Below are 19357 nucleotides of genomic sequence, written 5' to 3' on the forward strand. Positions count from 1 at the left end.
AAAGCTCCAAAACACATTTTAAGTACATGTATATTGCCAGAGCCGATCCTGACCTCCCTGGGGCCCTAAGCAAAACTCTGTTAAGGGGCCCTCCTACCTGACCCATGAGCCATGCAAACCATTCGCCATTGCCACACAGTCACACCTGACACACCAGTTCCCTTTCAAGGGAACTTCGAGCTGCGTTTGAGACGCGGTGGGAACGCTCTGCGTGATTGCGTCATGAAGCACGTGTAAAATCAGTCCAATGGAAGCCCGATACGTCATGGGTGACGTCATAGACCAGGAAACTATAAAGCACCCTTGAAAACAGACCGCGACAGCTTCTGTTGTCTTCAACAAGCTTCAAGAATCTGTGATTCTGTCCTTGTCTATTTATTGTTGTTTGTCAAGCCCAATATATATATCACTATCTATCATTATGGCGAGCAAAGCAATATTATAGATGTTGTGTTGTTCCCTGCCCTCGTTACATCACGGGTGGGGACACACATCAGCTTTTTGTTGCTGTTTGGGAGTGGAGCATGCAACAGTCATTTCTCGAGGGATCTGACTGTGCATTGCGAGAAGCTGTCCGTGAGGACGCTCCGCTCCCGCCGGGCGTTCTTCGAGGAGGACGGTTCGGTTCGCGTTCCCCGAGCGGGTCTCTCTGTTGCCGAGGCTCGGAGACGGCTCGTATTTCGGGGTTCGAAAACGGATCTGACAGCGGGGGTTGGGACGGGCTCCGCCCTTTCTCAGCTTTCACATGCCAAATCTAGTGTGCTGCGATTTCCAGTTCCGAGGAATTGGTATCGTTAGTGTTTTGTTTAAAAAGAAAGAGAACAAAACAAATACAAATCTTTATAAAAAGGCAGATGTTTGAGTTTTCAATGAATACATTTTCCAGCTCATAACTCTGTTGAATAAAGAGGAGCTATTTTAAAGAAAAAAAGGAGGTTTTATCTAGTGCTGTTGCCAGTTAAATATTTACTGGCCAGCTGAACATTATGAGATTGAAAATAAAGAAGAGTTTGTTAGATGAACTGTATCTTAAAACAGGAAAACTCTGTATCTCAGCCTCCTCGTCGGGGACTGTGGTTTTTCCCTATCTCCACACTGAGGTGTCGAGATCGTGGAATAAACCGGTTTGTATTTCATGTGTTTAATCCCCAGATGTCTGACTATAGTAATGTTTGGGTGTTAAGTATCATAGTATGACATTGCCTCGGGTTAAAGAGACGCTTGCGAGCTTTCTCTCTCCCGAGTCGGCGTTATCGTTATTAACCCCGACGTTACCTACCAGCCATCTTAATAATGAATACATTTTTATTAGGCAGCGCTGGTGGGTAGAGTATATAAGGACATGGATGAATGTGAGGGGCGACTCTCTGAGGAGGGTCGCAGCGCTGCCAGTTCGGTTGTTTCCTGCTGGTGGCCGCAGAGTGATATATATGTATATATATATAAGTTTTTTCTGATATAAAGATAAAGGAAAATAAAGATATAATTATGTCTGTTCTTCTGGACGCTCCGCTTTCAAGAAAACTAATAAATAAACCATTCAGCGGCGTTCCAGAGGTTTCTTCCTCACCAATCTAATGTTCCTGAGACGGCCTATTATGCTCCTCTCAGCACAAAGTGCAAAACAGAGCGTCGCCATTCGGGCTCCTCCGCAATTGAGGGGTACCTGGGTGGCGGTCGCAGTCTAGCCAGTTATAGACATGCAAGATCTGAGGACTGTTTTATCTCTAAAATAGCTTTGACAAAGAAGAAGCCCTGACGCCGAGGCGATCAGGCTTCTAAGGGTGGTCCCCTCTGGGGTAGGGACGGTTTTGAGAAATCGTTTCTCCTCAGCGCCCTTTGGGGTGCGACTCTCTGAGGAGGGTCGCAGCACTGCCAGTTCGGTTTCCCTGCCGGTTCGCCGTTTCAGGGCACCAAGGTGTCAGTATCCCCAAACGAGCCTTCAAATAAAAATTTTAAAAAAAATTAAAAAGAAGAGCAGTTAGTCCGGTTTCCCTGCCGGTTCGCCGTTTCAGGGCGCCGAAGTGCCTGTTTTTTTCAACGATCCTCCGAGGAGGGTCGTAGGAATTAAGCTAGTTAGAGGTAGGCAAGATCTGAGGACTGTCATCATCTCTAATAAAGCTTAGACTAGAAGTCCTGTCGCAAAAAAAAACGAGGCTATCAGGCTTCTGAGGGCTCCTCCGGGGCAGGGACGGTTTTGAGAAATCGTTTCTCCTCGGCGACCTCTGGGGTGCGACTCTCTGAGGAGGGTCGCAGCGCTGCCAGTTCGGTTGTTCCCTGCCGGTTTGCCGTTCAGGGCACCGAGGTGTCAGCGTCCCCATGCGATCCTCCGAGGAGGGTCGTAGAATGGTCAGTTCGGTTGTTCCCTGCCGGTTCGCCGCTTCAGGGCGCCGTAGTGACTGTTCAAACAAATCCAGAGGCCAGTCTTGAGAGACTGGTTCCCCTAGTAGAATTTCTGGCAGCGTGAAAACTACTGCCACATATTTCTCTGTGGGTCCTGCACACTATATGGTGACGCGTCATTACTTGTCACGTGACACAGCGCAACCACAACACAGCGCTGAATGAATGATGATCTGCTTTTATGTTATTTTTCCTGTTTTATTCAAAATGTTCACAAATGTATTAGCTATAAAATGAAACACTGATATTTTCCGATTGTCAAATGTGCAAGTGGATGTGTTTTGTTGTTTAAACACCTGTATAACGATCGCGTTAGTTGAGCTGTATAATAGGGTAAAATGTAAAGCTACTTACACAATGTGTATCTGATATGTATAAAACGTGTCGTCTTATTATAATGGAAAGGATTATTACTGACGCTTCCATAGTGTGCATTTTACAAACTACACATTTTTTTTTGCTAGTAGGCTACTTAAAACACTTAATGTGTATTTAAATGTCTGAAACCTAAAATAAAAATTATGTGGTTGAAAACAATGAACAGTTGTGATATGACAGCACTGAGAGCGTCTGTCTCTGGCTCAGCGCCAGCCAACGCGCGAAAGCACGTTTGAATTCATTGATATATACACGAAGCAGAACAGTGGGTCATATGTCTAATGCTTTTTGAAAACTTAAGGGTTTCTTCTTTATAAAAGAAGTCGGACATCATCACATTTTATATACATTTTTATTTCTTTAAATTAGTAAGCTACAGGACATCGTCTTACAAAACATGACCTGCGCGAAAGAGAAAAGTGAATGAATGCGTCATTGTACCCAAATGCACTTCCGAATGCGCCTCTGTTCATTTCAAACCAAACTGACGCCCATAGATCAAATTCTGCAGGTAAAATTACAATAATAAGGTGACTTGACTTGGACTTGACTTGACCTACTATAGGACTTGACTTGAATTGACTTGACATAGCCTGTGACTTGACTTGACTTGCCCAGGAAAAAAATACTTGGGACTTACTTGAGACTTGAAGGTTAAGACTTGAGACTTACTTGAGACTTGCACATGTGTGACTTGGTCCCATCTCTGGTAACCTGAGACGTTCTCCCACTACAATCCTCCCTCGTTTAGTTAGTACTAATGAAAATGTAATTCCTGATATCAGAAATAGACATGTTTTATATTAATATAAATAATTCACATTTTAAATAGTACAAATTTAATTATTGATATCAAAAATGAATCCTGTGAATTAATAATAGCTAAAAAGGCTTGCCATTGGATGTCACTGTGTTTTAAATGATAAAAGCAATAATTGATACTTGATGGTTATTATTTACTGAGGGATGTGCATCCATATTGACCAGTATGTCCAGCCAATCAACATTTTAAATGCAATATAGTCAATGTCAATAGATTGCTTTCCATCTTGCTTTATTGCAGAGTTGTAACTAAACTGACTTGGAGACTAAATAATCATTGTATTGTTTGAAAAGTATGAACGCCTAATGAGGAGTGCCATAACGCCCATACTGTACTGGTAACTGGTCCCCATAGATGTTTTACTGGAAAGTGCGCGATGCATGAAGGACAGCTGGTAAGAGGGCTTAATCAAGAGCTGAAAAAGAAAATACCAAAAGTAGTATTGTTTACATAACATGAGTGATTACATAACTTATAATTGTTGGTCTGATGTCCTTTTTCAGGCTGTGGATGAGCACAACATGCCAGGAATGGATCGTGTGGACACACTAGCAGAGTATCTGGTGAGTCTGCGGAACCATACTGGTTTGACCTTGAGCAACCAACAGGTCAGCACTATCATAGGCCTCTGGCAGAACCTGCTGCCATTTGACCAGCAACGGGTGGTGTTTGCTGCCAGGCACCAGGACAGGCTCATAGCAGGAAAGTTCAGATCTCCCATGAAAAAGGCAGAGTTTACTGCTGGTGTGGAGAGCCTGAAGCAGTGTGTGCTGGGGTCCACTGCCTCCCCTGCCCAATGGCCAGACTGCTGCCGCTTGGTGGAAACCATTTTTGTTAGACTCTGTCGTTTGCACAAGACTCCCAAAAAGCAAGGACAGCGTGGGACCCTGACAAGATGGACTCTTATCCTGCAAGATTACCGCAACATCCGGCAGCTAATTCTTGGTAATGGAACCATCATGAAGAGCACTACTCTCCAGCTGGTTGAGGTCAATCAAACGACCCTCATCCAGTGGCATAATAAGCGGGTGAAGCGGCAGGATGTCACACTGCTCCTGCAGGGGATAAATCTACCTGGTCCACTTCCTCTGGCTTCTGAGGTCCTTCCACCTGCTAATATCCGCCCTGCTGCTCCTCCCCAAACACACGGCACTGAACATGTGTACAACCTGCCCCCAAGCACTGCAGGACAGGCGAAGAAGACAAAGTGACAAGTTGAAGAGACTGTCACTGCTGCCCCACAAAAGCCTCCTGCTGCAACTCCAATGTTTGTCTTCCCCCAAGCAACCTCTGTCTGTCCTCAAGCACCAGTCACCTTCACTTTGTTTGCTGTTCCGACACCTGCATACCATGCACCCCATACTCCTGTTGCCCCTCTTGCTCCATCAGCACCTTCACCTGCCAGTGGTCGCCCTGCCTCCAAGGCAAGATTTAATAAAAGGAAGGTAGTCTTCAACACTTGCAGGAAGTGTGGACAATTCCGGACTGCAGAGACAGGGCACAGTCAATATCAGGGCACTATCTACTGCCCCAATACAGAGACAGTACCTAAAAAGCTGTGGTTGGAACAGATTAAAAAATCTAAAATGTAAATAGGTAAGGATTTCCTATACAGATTCTGTGTTATGTATACAGTAGTGTTTTACATATTTGTTTGCTTGTTTTTATTTTATTTATTTATACTTTTTCAGGTATTCTATACTTTAAGTTTTATACATTTGTACTGAATGTATTGGTTTGTTGTGTTTGTTAATTCCCTCTTTACTAACATGGTGTCAAAAAATACACTTTTTATAGTTTTTTTTGAGTGTTTATCCCAACATACACTTTATAAATAAACTAATTGTACACCAGAAGAATTCTTGGTCTGTGAGTTTAAAAAGTAATTGTCTTAAACTACTTGAAGTTTGACCAAATCTATTAGGATTACTAAATGTAGAGTTACATGCAATGTTAATTATAATAAACAGCATTGTTAGGTATAACAACACAGTAGTAGGCAGTGAAGGTGTAACGACAACGTACTAAGCTCATCAGAAAACTTCGGGTCTAGCTGGGACTCGAACCTGCAACCTTTGGATCCACATCGAGCTTCCCCTTTCCACCAGAAACACTACAATTTCAGCAATTCAATTAAAATTCCACTAAGTAGCAACTAGGTAACAATTAAACAACTTGATTACTTCAGCCTCTCTCATCTTTTCTCTCATTCTTTCTGTTTTAGTCATTTTTTTCCTCTTTTTTCTCCTTTCCCTTCTTCCCCCCACCCCCTGGTGGACTATTGTTCCCCAGCTTCGACCAAATCATATGCTGGTGCGACCAACTGAGAAAGTTGGTAGCACCAGTGCAACCAGTGGAAAAGTTAGTCTGGAGACCTGTTCTCTGTAGCCCAGGTCAGGCGCTTCTGCCGCTGTTTCTGGTTCAAAAGTGGCTTGACCTGGGGAATGCGGCACCTGTAGCCCATTTCCTGCACACGCCTGTGCACGGTGGCTCTGGATGTTTCTACTCCAGACTCAGTCCACTGCTTCCGCAGGTCCCCCAAGGTCTGGAATCGGTCCTTCTCCACAATCTTCCTCAGGGTCCGGTCACCTCTTCTCGTTGTGCAGCGTTTTTTGCCACACTTTTTCCTTCCCACAGACTTCCCACTGAGGTGCCTTGATACAGCACTCTGGGAACAGCCTATTTGTTCAGAAATTTCTTTCTGTCTTACCCTCTTGCTTGAGGGTGTCAATGATGGCCTTCTGGACAGCTGTCAGGTCGGCAGTCTTACCCATGATTGCGGTTTTGAGTAATGAAACAAGCTGTGAGTTTTTAAAAGCCTCAGGAATCTTTTGCAGGTGTTAAGTAGTTGATTCAGATGATTAGGTTAATAGCTCGTTTAGAGACCCTTTTCATGATATGCTAATTTTTTGAGACAGGAATTTTGGGTTTTCATGAGCTGTATGCCAAAATCATCAGTATTAAAACAATAAAAGACCTGAAATATTTCAGTTGGTGTGCAATGAATCTAAAATATATGAAAGTTTAATTTTTATCATTACATTATGGAAAATAATGAACTTTATCACAATATGCTAATTTTTTGAGAAGGACCTGTAGTTGGAAATGCCCCCTTCTTCAGTATGAGACGCTGAGAGAAGCCTGCTTGATATTGTCCCAGGTTAGAAAATAAGTCTGTGGTGAAATGGGCAGAGCAAACTAACCACAAAAACTTCGAATTAAACTGTTGCGGTATCCGATTATAGATAAACATCAACCACGCCTGTTGACATTTCTTTTCTGTGGGAAGGGTATGAAAAGTTCTCAGCCTGGAACACAACATTTGTTTCCATGATCTGCTATTTTCCCTATGATCCTCGCTTGTTTCTTCACCTGCAGAACTTCAGATGATTCGGCTGTGCAGTTCTGCCTGGCATTAAACATGGGCTGGCATATATGCAAATTTTTGGAGGCGTACATATTAATGATCCCGACTTTTGCATCACAGTCGGTGTTATGTGGAGATTCGCCTATTTTTCAGGGGTGTTTTTCAAAAACGAGATTTAAATGAGGAGAAAACAATGGTGTTTGAGACTCGCTATATGTCATGTCCATGTACTGAACTCTTGTTATTTAACTATGCCAAGATAAATTCAATTTCAAATTCTAGGGCACCTTTAAAGTGTTTTTTTTTTGTTGTTGTTTTTAAATAAGACCGCAGTTTAGTACTTTGCAGTTCAGCAAGTTTTGTAGATGTACCTCTAATCATTATAATATTGCAGATTTAATACTTATCTTCTAATAAATCTGTTAAGTTACATCATTTGATATCTTCTCAAATTTTTTGTGGTGCAGATGCAGTGACTGAGACTGGGAGATGGGCCTTCCCATTGTCATGGGATGGTAAGTATTGATCTATTGGCAGTGGAGAAGACTCTTTTAATAATACCACCTTCTCTCTTCCTGCACTGTTCCCTCTGTCCACAGAAACTGCTTTTCAGTTATAGCCGTGGCTTGGTTTCTATCATGTCAGATGATGACGTTTCTTTGGACTTTGTTTTTTTCTCCGACACTGCTGTACTATAACAAACACTGAAGCTGATTACAAAAACAATTGTGAGATAGCTGAGCTTGCTATTCTAATTGGAGCATTGTAATCAACAAATGTGTTTATTTCAGTGTTCCAGAAAAAGGTCCTGAACCTACTGGTCGACATCCGCCATCGCCTGAAGGAAACGCAGCCTGCCTCTTCCGCTGTCCATATAGAGAGAATTGACACTATGGAGGACTTTGAGATACAGGAGCAACGCCTCTCTGATGCACAGGCCTTTGATATCCTGGTATGTTTTACAAGTCTGGAAGTAATGGATAGCCTAGAATAAATTAATACAGTGCACTTGCACACTGTTAGATTCCTCTGGGGAGTGTCAGTCAAGTTTATTATGGACTTATTCCAACAGGTGCAGCAAATTTCAAGGATTGGTGGGCGGAACACCAAGGACTGTGTCCACAAAGTGTTGGACAGGTATTGTTGTGAACTATTTTCTTCTAAAGTGTAGAAAAGTCAGAAGCGCAGACCAGGAGACGTTGAGGTATCTTTCAAGCAGAAGTTCTTTATTGCGTCGCTGTAGCATCTTAATCTCGTCTGACGTCTTGAGTCAAACATTGTAGTATATATACATTATAAGAGGGAGGGATTACATAGGGGTGGAGTCACTCTGAAACAAAACATGCAAATGTAGTACGGAAGTCAGCTCGTTACCGGAAATTCCCCAGCCCTGAACTCATCAGCATAGCAGTTATTCAGGGGCTTGAGATGCTAATCCAATCAGCCTGACTAGATTGCTCAAACCTTAAATTATCATAGAGACAAAGGGTGGGAGTCTCAGTAATCTGACTAATTTAACTTACAATAGAGAGAAACAGGTCTGGCGGCTGTATAGAGAGAAACAGGAAAGGAATCTCGTGCTCAACAGCTGAATGCTAAATTCAATCTACAGAACCTTCTCAGTTAAAATACTATTGTATTGGAAATCTAAATTAAACATTTAAAGAAATTTGTAATCCTACAGTATCTACAAAATTTTTGCATGTTCTCTTTTGCCTTCTTTCAAAAAATGTTGGAATAGATCAATTAAATGAAAAATACAAGTTCACAACCAAATGCATTGTGAGATAGACCAGCTGTGCTTGAAGGAGATAGGTAGGATAAAAATGACCACCCTAGGGGACACTGATCAGCTAGTCCTACATATATCCTTGACATTAATTTATTGAAATTTATTTTTCTTTAGGCTCTTTACCAACAGCCTCATGGCCAAATTTAATTTGAAGGGCAAGGGGAAAAGAGGGAAATGCCCTTTAGAGGGAACAAAGCTTTATAGAGCAATAAAAGGTAAGCCCAAGTTTCATGTTGACCAGTCTATAAAAAAAAAAAAAAACATTTCCTTTCCTTCTGACTGTTAAAAAAGTAATGCCAATTATCTATCTTGACTTTATTAATCCACAAGAGGTGTTACAGCATTAAGAAAGAAACAAAAGACAGCAAAGGTTATTATAAAGTGTTATTACAGTAAGTCATTTATAAGTGGTTAGTTAATGATGAACTTATCATTTACAAAATATTCATAAATGTTTAGCAAGTGATATGCTAACATGTTATGTATGTTTTGTAAATTGTTACAAGTAATTTACAATTAAATAGTCATGTTTGTAAATGATTAATCATTAACTATGCGTTTCATAAATGTTTAATGTTACATTTTTTTGTATGTTTTGCTCACATCAGGTGCACAGTGGTTAAAGACTCCATGTGTTTCAGAGAAGACAGCTGTCTACACCCTCACCAGTCAGCACTTACACTGTTCAACACCTGTTATAGATGTGTAAACGCATGAATTAATCATTTACAACACTTTCTGCATCCCCTAATCTAAAGTGTAAACTATTCATCACTTGTAAATGTCTTACACTTCATTCGTAGATTACTACTTCAAGAATCAATAAGGCATAAGATCTACGAATCTTATCTACGAAAGATGTGTAAAACATTTACAAGTGATGAATAGTTTACACTTTAGATTAGGGGATACAGAAAGTGTTGTAAATTATTTATTCATGCGTTTACACATCATTGTGTTGAAAACTGTTACTTGCCTGTAACAAATGATCTGTACATGTATACAAGGCATTTACAACACTTTCTGCACCCTCTAATTGACCTTTCGCCGGCCCCTCCCCCAAAACGGCCATTGTCCAATCACACATCATAGCAACCGTTACTATGTGAGCAGGTCAGTCAAACATTGACTCCAAGCAAGATGGTGAAGCGGTGCGCCCACGGCGTTTGTAAATCGGACACTAGGTACCCCGAGAGATTGTCTGGAGGAGTTGTGTTCTTTCCGTTTCCAAAGCCGAAAACACAACGTGAGCGGTGCCTACAATGGATAAAACAGTGTGGACGGCCCCACTCCCAGTTAAATGTGTCGAACATAGTTAACTCGCGGACACTGAGATTAGTCAAAGAACGGGTATACCTCTTCCCGTCATGGCAATCTGTCGTGTATGACCATTTGTTTGACGGGCGTAGTAACAATAACTAGGGGGCGTGGCTTTTGTGAACGGTCAATTGCTACATGCATACATTAAAAAAAAATTGACACGTATAGTCATGTTTTGTAAATTAGTTCATCATTTACTAATCACTTGTAAATTACTTGTAATGGAATTTACAAAACATACATAAAATATTAGTACATCACTTGCTGCTAATCATTTATGAATGTTTTGTAAACGATTAGTTTATCATTAACTAACCACTTATAATTGACTTACAACTGCACGTTATTATAAAGTGTTACCAACACTTTAACTGTATATTTTTTCAGTTCCGGAGAAACATGGGACTACAGTTATAGAAGTTATAAAACGACGTCTAAAATAAGTCTAAATTTGACGTTGAAAAGACGTCCACAAACGACCACATTTGGACTATAAATAGCCCTTACACGGAGGTCCCACAGACGTCAAAATTAGACGTGCGGTAGACGTCGAAAAAAGACGTCGCCTGGCGTTACAAAACAACCCCTTCAGTGGACCGAAATTGGACGTCCAAAAATTAAATGAAAAAGACGTCACGCCGACATCACGTTGCGCAGTGGGAAGTAGCTCTGGGTGTGAAAGAAACACTTTAGTTAACAGAAATAAAAATTAAAACTAATAAAATAATAACTCTGGCTGTTAGGAAGAATTAAGCATTTGTAAGACCATTGGTGACCTGTAACTTCAGATTAAGACAAGTGAACTCATTTTATATGTAGCTTAGGATGGCAGGTAGCCTATTTATTTGTAAGTTTCTATTATTTAATTCACATTTTAGTTTTGTAACATATTTATAGCCCTTCTTGCTCTGTGGACGCTCAACCAGCAGAGGTCACTCTACCCCCTTCTGTGCACCGACTCTTTCTGTGGCGACAACAGCGTTTGACCTTTTGACTTGTGTTTATATCAAAGAGAAGGCAAGCACTGCTACCAACAGAAGCTAATCACTGAGTTTGAAGGGTGTGCAGAACTTCACCTGCCTTCCAGCTCCTCTTTCTATGGCACTATAGCTGCTAAAAAACTCCCAGCTTCCACCATCTACTGTTACCCCTTCTGTGTCAAAACAAAACTCTTCTAAAACTTGCAATGAATCTTGCAGATGCCATACTGCCGCAGTGTTATTGGATGCCAACGCTGCATTCAACAATGGCTAGTTAATGAGTCCAGCTGCCCGAAATGTAGGGACGGCAGTTTTGCCGAGGTTCATTTTGAAGTGACGGGGATGGGAGATGTCATTTTAAGGGACACAATTCGGGATTAAGTTTTGAAATGACTTTTTTTAGGTTTCGGTTCATACTAATTTAGAAATTGGTAACCTGTTTTAAGTAATGTTCAGCTATTTGAATTTATTTCTACCAGTTTTGGAGTGGGGAATGATTTGATTAAAAATGGTTTGTGTTAATACATGTTGGGATGAAATGTACTGGATTGAGTTTATGTTCATGTTTATTTGGTTTGCTGTATATGTGTTCATTTCATTGTTAAAATGTGACTTTGATGTCCACATAAAATAACCCCAAAAAAGTGTTTGTGTCTACTTTTGGTCCTTGAGAAAATAGTTTTGTTTATTACAGATGGCAGCAGGCTTTTAATGGTATACCTCTCTGTATATTGCAATGGTACATATGGCTGCTTAATAACACTGAGACACATAAGGATTAAAAGATGGTTTCAGATTGAGAAAATAGTTTTGTTTATTACAGATGGCAGCAGGCTTTTAATGGTATACCTCTCTGTATGTTGCAATGGTACATATGGCTGCTTAATAACACTGAGACACATAAGGATTAAAAGATGGTTTCAGTTTGATAACAAGGCTGTTTTTATAGATGATCAGATGCCACTGATTTAGTTGACCTGTGTGGTTATCCCATTGGTTATACATTGTCTAATCTTGAGTTCTTTGTTTTGTTTTTTTACACAGTGTTGATGAAGTCAAAATCTTTAACATACATAAAATATATACAAGTACACATACATGCGTACATGTACTCATGTACACAGTGTGATGGAGAGCATAGTGCAAAGGATGTTGGAATAAATAAGTATTATGTGCAAGTGTTATGTACTTGAGGTAGGTGGGTTTGGTATACAGTATATACAATATAACAATCTGAACAGTATGAACAGCTCTGAAATAGAAAATGATGAATACATAATAAGTAGTAAACAGGTGGCTGATTAGAGACAGAGTTACTGGGTTATAGCACAGGAATTGTTCCTGACACTGTGAGCCAGGCAGTCAGTCAGCTGTTCATCAGAGTGATGGCTTGTGGGAAGAAACTGTTCCTGAAATGCCAGGAAAGTGTCGATTTAACAATGTCTTGCTTCACGTGGAAACATGCAAGACATGGCTCGAGAAGGTCCAGGACCCGAGGAAAGCGAGATGTGGACTTTGTTCTAAGACAGGGTTCTCAAGTTTTATCAAAAGCTTGGAGTGAGATCACATGCGGTTATGGGAGGAGCCCCAGTGGAGCCCCGCCCATCCCCGCCCCCCAATTTTACCCATTGTTCATAATAAACCAGCACAAATTGAAATTATAACAATTGGTAAATCTGATAAATGACAGAGCAATTCATCACATCAAATATACTCTTTAATGTTATATTTCAAAATTACACAAATATAACAAATTGCTCCAAACAGTTTGAAAAAACAAATCTTTTTGCATTTTTCCCTGACATCTTTGAAAAATACAAATGCAATGGCAATGATTAATGTATGTTTTGACAGGATATAAAATATTACCCAGAGCACTAAAGCACTCTGCTTTAATACATGTAGGCTAGCCTTAATATAACTAGAAAGATTAATGGGCCTACAGTATAATATATCATTTAAAATAAAATTTCAAATTTTTTGTCAGTTTTTGTATTAACCCTTTAGAACCTGAAGCTAAAATAGGTGTTCTTCTCACATTTAGATTTTTTTACTGTAAAATTCTAAAACAATGTGCTATCTTCGTGTGCAATGTGTAATCTTTTTTTCAGAAAAAGATTAGCCTTCAACAAATTACAGTTATTGACCATTATTGTGTGTGGTGAGTTTGTAAATATAATTAAAAAAAAAAAAAAAAAAAAAAAACGAGAATAAATTTACTAATTTTTATTTAGAAAAAAAGAGAAAAATCACGAAAGAAAGAAACTAACACTTTAAAGTTGAAAAATGAACTAATACATATATACAAGTCTTTTTTGTGACATTGGGTTGCACAGTTTTCATTTAGGACACTTTTTTTCATTCACGCACACATACAAATGCATGCATTCATAGGCGGCACGCACACATACACATGCACACACCACATGCTAACATACGTGAAAGAGTAACGGCCATCCGCCTCTAAAACACTCTAATCTGCCGCGCTTCGTATCTCTTTGTTTAAATCCTTCCTTCCCGCTCTGCCAGAAAGCTGCTGTCATTTGCTGACGGAAACCATGAAATTACCGTAATAAGGTTGTATTGCTGAAAAGAACATATTGTCTACTGTCAGGGGCAATTTGAATGGTTTTGATAGTGCAAACGGTTGAAGAGTTACGGTAAAATGAATACAGCTTGATGGTATGTGTCGGCGACGACACAGCCGGTTCTAAAGGGTTAATCACATATTATGCTGTGTTAAAAATGAATTCAAATAAATAAAAAAATTCAATGATTTTTCCAAAACTTTCTGGGTCTTTTTTTTTTTTTTTTTAAACCTTTCTGCCTGGAAAAAAAATGCCTGGAATTTGCATTTTTCAAATTCAATAACTTTTCCAGGTTTATCAAAACGTACGAACCCTGCACTTACCTCCGGGTAATACATGATCAGGTAGAACAGAATGGCGACCTCTTAAACCACCAAACTTGTGCCAGAAAACTACTGCATATTGGACAAAACGCTCTGTTCTACTTTCTGAGACCCTCTACTCTTCCCTGTGATGACCTCTCATCTACTTTCTGTATGATCTGAATTTCTGCGTTTTGAATTTTAGAATATTGATTTTAATGTTCCGAATTTCTTCATCTTGAAAACTTGAAGCTGTATTTAAAAAAAAAAAACGAATATTTGCAGTCTAAGAGAATATTTTTTTAATGCTTTTTTTCCCAGATTTCCATGAGGAAAGTGTTACTGATGAATTCAGTCATATTTATGACTGTTTATTGCTTTATTTATTTTTTCTTTCCTTGTTTTCAGTCATAGGCTGTAAAGTACATTCACCCATCATAGTACATTATAGTGTGTTGACTCACAGATGCTTGTTTTATTGATTAAATGTCCAAGATGTCCAAATGTCTCAGTGGTTTATTTCCCTGAGGTAGGAGTATATTTTCACCTTTTTAGTTTACTGTAGTAGACAGTTGCATAATTATAATTTTCTACCAAATATTATCAATCTTGCAAGTAAAAAAGTTCATAAAGTCATTAGTGTTATGCTGTATGGAAACGTTAGAAGTTGAACCTTTATTTCTTATTAATTTAGCCATTGTATTAAATAAATACCTAGGGTTGTGTTTTATGGTTTCTTCTTAAAGAGTAGGAAAAATAAGCAGATCTAGCCGTTTTTAAGGTCTTTCTGTACGCAATTGTGCTTTCTTTCCAACAAAATGCAAAAAACCTGTAGTTTTGTTTTCTTCCAGTTGTGCTACATTTTTCTGGCTGCTCTCTTGAGGGCCCGAGTGTGCTCGTTGTACCACGGCGTTTTCTTTAATCTTCTTTAATCGCAAAGTAGCAACTGTGTCTTAAGTGCTGGAAAAGAGTCAAAAGTTTCTGTTGCAATATCGAGTTCTTCAATACAATTGAGCTATCTGGGATGCTGAGGAGATAAAACTGATCAGGAATATTATTAATAAAACTTTAGTAGCAGAAGTGATAGGTCTAACATATTTGTAACACGGAGTCGGCTTTGCAATCTTGGCTAAATGAAGTTTACACGAGACTAGATAATGATCTGAGATGTCATGCAGAATTTGTTGATTCCATGTGATAATATTAGATCTAGAGTATGATTACGACAATGAATAGGTCTTGACACGTGTTGTTTAACTCCAATCGAGTTAAGAATGCCTCTAAATGTCAATCCCAATGTGTCGTTTTAATCATCTACATGTATATTAAAATCACCAACAATTAAGACTTTATCTGCAGCCAGTACTAACTCTGATAGAAAATCAGCAAATTCTTTGATAAAGTCTGTATGGTGCCCTGTTGGCCTGTATACAGTAGCCAGCACAAATCTCAAACATGATTTATCATTTACACTAGATAGTGTTACATTAAGCACCAACACTTCAAAAGAATTATTTTTGAAACTAGACTTCTCAGTAACTGTGCGTTCACACCGCCGCCGGCGAGAGCGGCAAAATTCGCTCTCGCCGCCCTGCCAATGACGCCGTGGAAAAATGTGTGGACGCTCTGACGTAGATCGAATGTTTTTTTTTGTTTTTTTTTACTTTATTTAAAGGGGCCGCAAAAGCACGTAGGGTATAAGTTAACCTAATGAAATCTTTTAAATGTGAAAGTAAGAAAATGACTGATGGAAAGAACTTAACAATTATAGTTACTTTGCTAACGAAATAAACCAGTGACTTTTGTGTTCATTGTCAACTGCGAGTCTAATTTCAACATGCAGTTTATAGGACGTTTACTAGACTTGGTCTTTAATTAACGTTAACATTGATTTGTGTGCAGTCTACATTAAAATAACTACCCTGGTTGTAGCCTTAATGCAATTCGTCAAATCGGTGTTAAGCAAATGAATTGCATTCCCGCTGAAAAACCAGTGTTCTAGCGCGAAAATGTTGCAAAAATGTTGCCTATAAATAGTGTTGCGCGGCTTTTTCTTATCAACCTGACAACACTATGGATGAGCAAGTTGTTGCGTTTGGTGTGGCATTGCTCTACCTGCGGAGAAGAGGTCGGAGATCGGTGTGGGTGCATGATATCCTACAAGCCCGTCAGCAGCTTGGAGAATATCACCGGCTGGTGCAGGAGCTGCGGCTGGATGACAGCAGGTTCCAGCGATACTTCAGGCTGGACAGGGACCAGTTTGACAACCTGCTGTCAAAAGTAGGGCCACGAATTGCGAGGCAGGACACCAACTATAGGCGCGCTATTAATGCGGCTGAGCGCCTCGCTATTTGTCTCCGGTAAGTTCGTAATTTTTGTTCTTTATGTTTTAATTTTTAAAGCACTAAGTATTTCGTTTTGTATTTTCAATGGGTTGGATATTGGTTGTTAAATGCTATTTACCAGTTGTGGACAAAGTATTAAGCTTTATTTAATAAAGTAAAAAGTTAAGTTATACCACACTGTAAAAATACTCTGATACAAGTAAAAGCCCTGCGTTACTTAAGTATAATCAGGTATAAACATTACTTAATTTAAGTAAAATCGGGAAAATTGACTTAAAGGAGTAAAAGTGAACTGTGACTATTATACCATAAGATTATTATTACTCATGCATTAATGTAAACGCAGAATTTGGAGTTCCTTAGAGGAAGTTTGTTGAGGTGGAAAAAAATTAAAAAAAAAAATTTTGTTTGTTCAAAATAAGCTATTATTTTTAAGTAATTATAGTTTTTGTTTTTTTGCAGATTCCTGGCCACTGGAGACTCCTACCGCACCATAGCTTTCAGCTATCGTGTGGGAGTGAGCACCGTGGCAGGGATTGTTGGAGACGTCGCCAAGGCAATATGGGACGCCTTGGTACAGGAGGTCATGCCAGTCCCCACCTCTGAGGACTGGCAAAGCATCGCCACTGACTTCTTCCATCGGTGGAACTTTCCTAACTGCCTAGGTTCCATCGATGGAAAACATGTTGTTGTCAGGGCCCCTGACAACTTAGGGTCCCTTTACTTCAACCTCAAGGGGACTTACTCGGTTGTGCTCCTGGCAGTGGTGGATGCCCAGTACTGCTTCCGAGTAGTGGATGTCGGCAGCTACGGGAGGACAAGCGATGGCGGTGTGCTGGCTAACTCCACCTTCGGCCAGGCACTTAGAGATGGGACCCTTGCCCTGCCACAGGATGCTCTGCTGCCAGGTGCAGAGCATTTGGGACCACAGCCGCATGTGTTTGTGGCTGATGAGGCCTTCCCACTCTGCCGAGACCTCATGCGGCCTTTCCCAGGACACAATCTTTCCGGCAGGCACAGGGTCTTCAACTACAGGCTGTCACGGGCAAGGCTGATTGTTGAGAATACCTTTGGTGGCGCATGTACAGGGGAGTCATTGCAATCAGCCCTGCCAACGTGGACGCCTGGGTGAAGGCTACCTGTGTCCTGCACAACTTCCTTAGGAGGTCCACTACCATCACCAGGACGCCCATACCATCTGCTGGAGACAGAGGAGCTGCTGGCCTACAGGAGGTCAGCCGAGTGGGCAGCAATAATGCCACACGGGAGGCCATCCGTGTCCGAGATACATTTATGAACTATTTCTCCACAGAGGGAGCTGTCCCCTGGCAACCTGTGGCATAAGCTATGGCTTTAAACGGCTCTTTTTAAAGCCACCAATTAAAAACACATTCTAATTCCTATTCATGGTGTCTCAATTTTTTTTAGTATATCAAGTACAAAATTATTGTGCAAAAATAGAGGACTTAAAGTACATTATGGAAGTGTACTTTTTATTTCACCTGGGTCCCCTACATGATAGATTTGTAATAATACAAAAACACATAACCAGAAATGTTGACAATATTGTATTGCCTTTTTTACTATATATAATAACTTTAAAAAAGAGAAAAAAAATTAATAACTTTAAGTTTTAAACAAGATAGAACAAATATATTTAATTACAGAAACAGTTTTGAACACTGTTAGAACAAGGGAGAAAGCACAAGGTGCAGCTGACAAGACTGCGAGGGAAATAAGCTTACTAACAGCTAGGGGTGCAACGGTACAGATAGCCCACGGTACGGTCCGTACCTCGGTTTTTGGGCCACGGTCTCGGTTCGGTTTCGGTACATGTTTTGTGCAGAAAGAGACTGCTATTTCATCCCAAAAATATGATTTATTTTTCTTATGAGCATAAACAGAATGTCACAGTAGGAAAAACATCAATGTGTATGGAATCCCAATGCACCGGTTATCTTTCTGTGTTTCTGTGAAGATGAACGACTTCGAGCCGAATCAGGCCGAACTGGTACGTCTGTACCAGCATGTTTATGATCCTTCTATACACAGAGACATTTGCATTGATGGGCGACCATAAAAGCCTCTCATTTTGTGAATAGGAACACATTTGCATTAAGCACCCAGTTTGCACTTGTCTAAAGTAATTGGTTACATTTACAAAATAAGCCTACAATAGCAGAAGTAAGCCCTGCTGATGAGGTTTAAACACTCAGGCTTCAATTGTTTAACTAGTTTACATGCAGTGAAAGTAGGCTACAATAAACCTACTGCATTTATTACTCTTTTATGAATCAGCAATTAATAAACTACTAATAAACGGCAAACTACTTCTTCACTGCTGATTCCTGGTGGTTTAGAGGAGAATTACTCCTCGACAGGTCGCCCCCTGTCGTTTCACAGAATAGCACAACGGCGAGCGCGTCAAGTATAAACGCCTCGTCCGTTTGAAGAGGTGCGCGCGCAGTCAGTGGAGACTCGCGCTCGTGCGGACGCGTCGAGTATAAACAAGGCTTAAAGCAAAAACTAAAAGGATCAGCGCGAACTCAATGGCAAAACCGAAGTCCCGCGGGACACGAGGGTAGATTGTCCCGTGCAGGGCTGACCGAACGGTCCGGGATTTTACCGTGTACCGTTGCATCCCTACTAACAGCCCTCACAGACTTGTCAGCTGCCCCCCGTTACTCTCTCCCCAGTGTTCATTGGGATCAGCCTCCAGAGATTTAGCCTCATATACAAGCCTATGTATCTGGAACTTTAAGTCTTGACTGGTCCTCACTGACAGCGTCCTGAAGTCTTCCAGGAGGCTTTGGAAGAATAGGCTGTCACTGTCATCATTACTGCTAGCTCTTTTACTAACAGCCTCCAAAGCTGTTAGCATGCGTTCGTCAAAATTTGGGCTGTGGTGTGCTCTCTTTCTCCTCACTGCGGAGGGCTGAAGGCCCTGAATGCAGGGCCGGCTCTGGCTTACACCTGCCTGTCCCTGAAGGCTGGACTCACACTGTGTACTGTGTGTGTGTGTGCTGTCTCCTCTGCCTGACTTTGCCCGGCCATGGCAT

This window comes from Rhinichthys klamathensis, unplaced genomic scaffold (assembly GCF_029890125.1).
Source record: "Rhinichthys klamathensis goyatoka isolate OS25496 unplaced genomic scaffold, OSU_Roscu_1.1 h1tg000530l_1, whole genome shotgun sequence".
In the NCBI taxonomy this organism is placed as follows: Eukaryota; Metazoa; Chordata; class Actinopteri; order Cypriniformes; family Leuciscidae; genus Rhinichthys; species Rhinichthys klamathensis.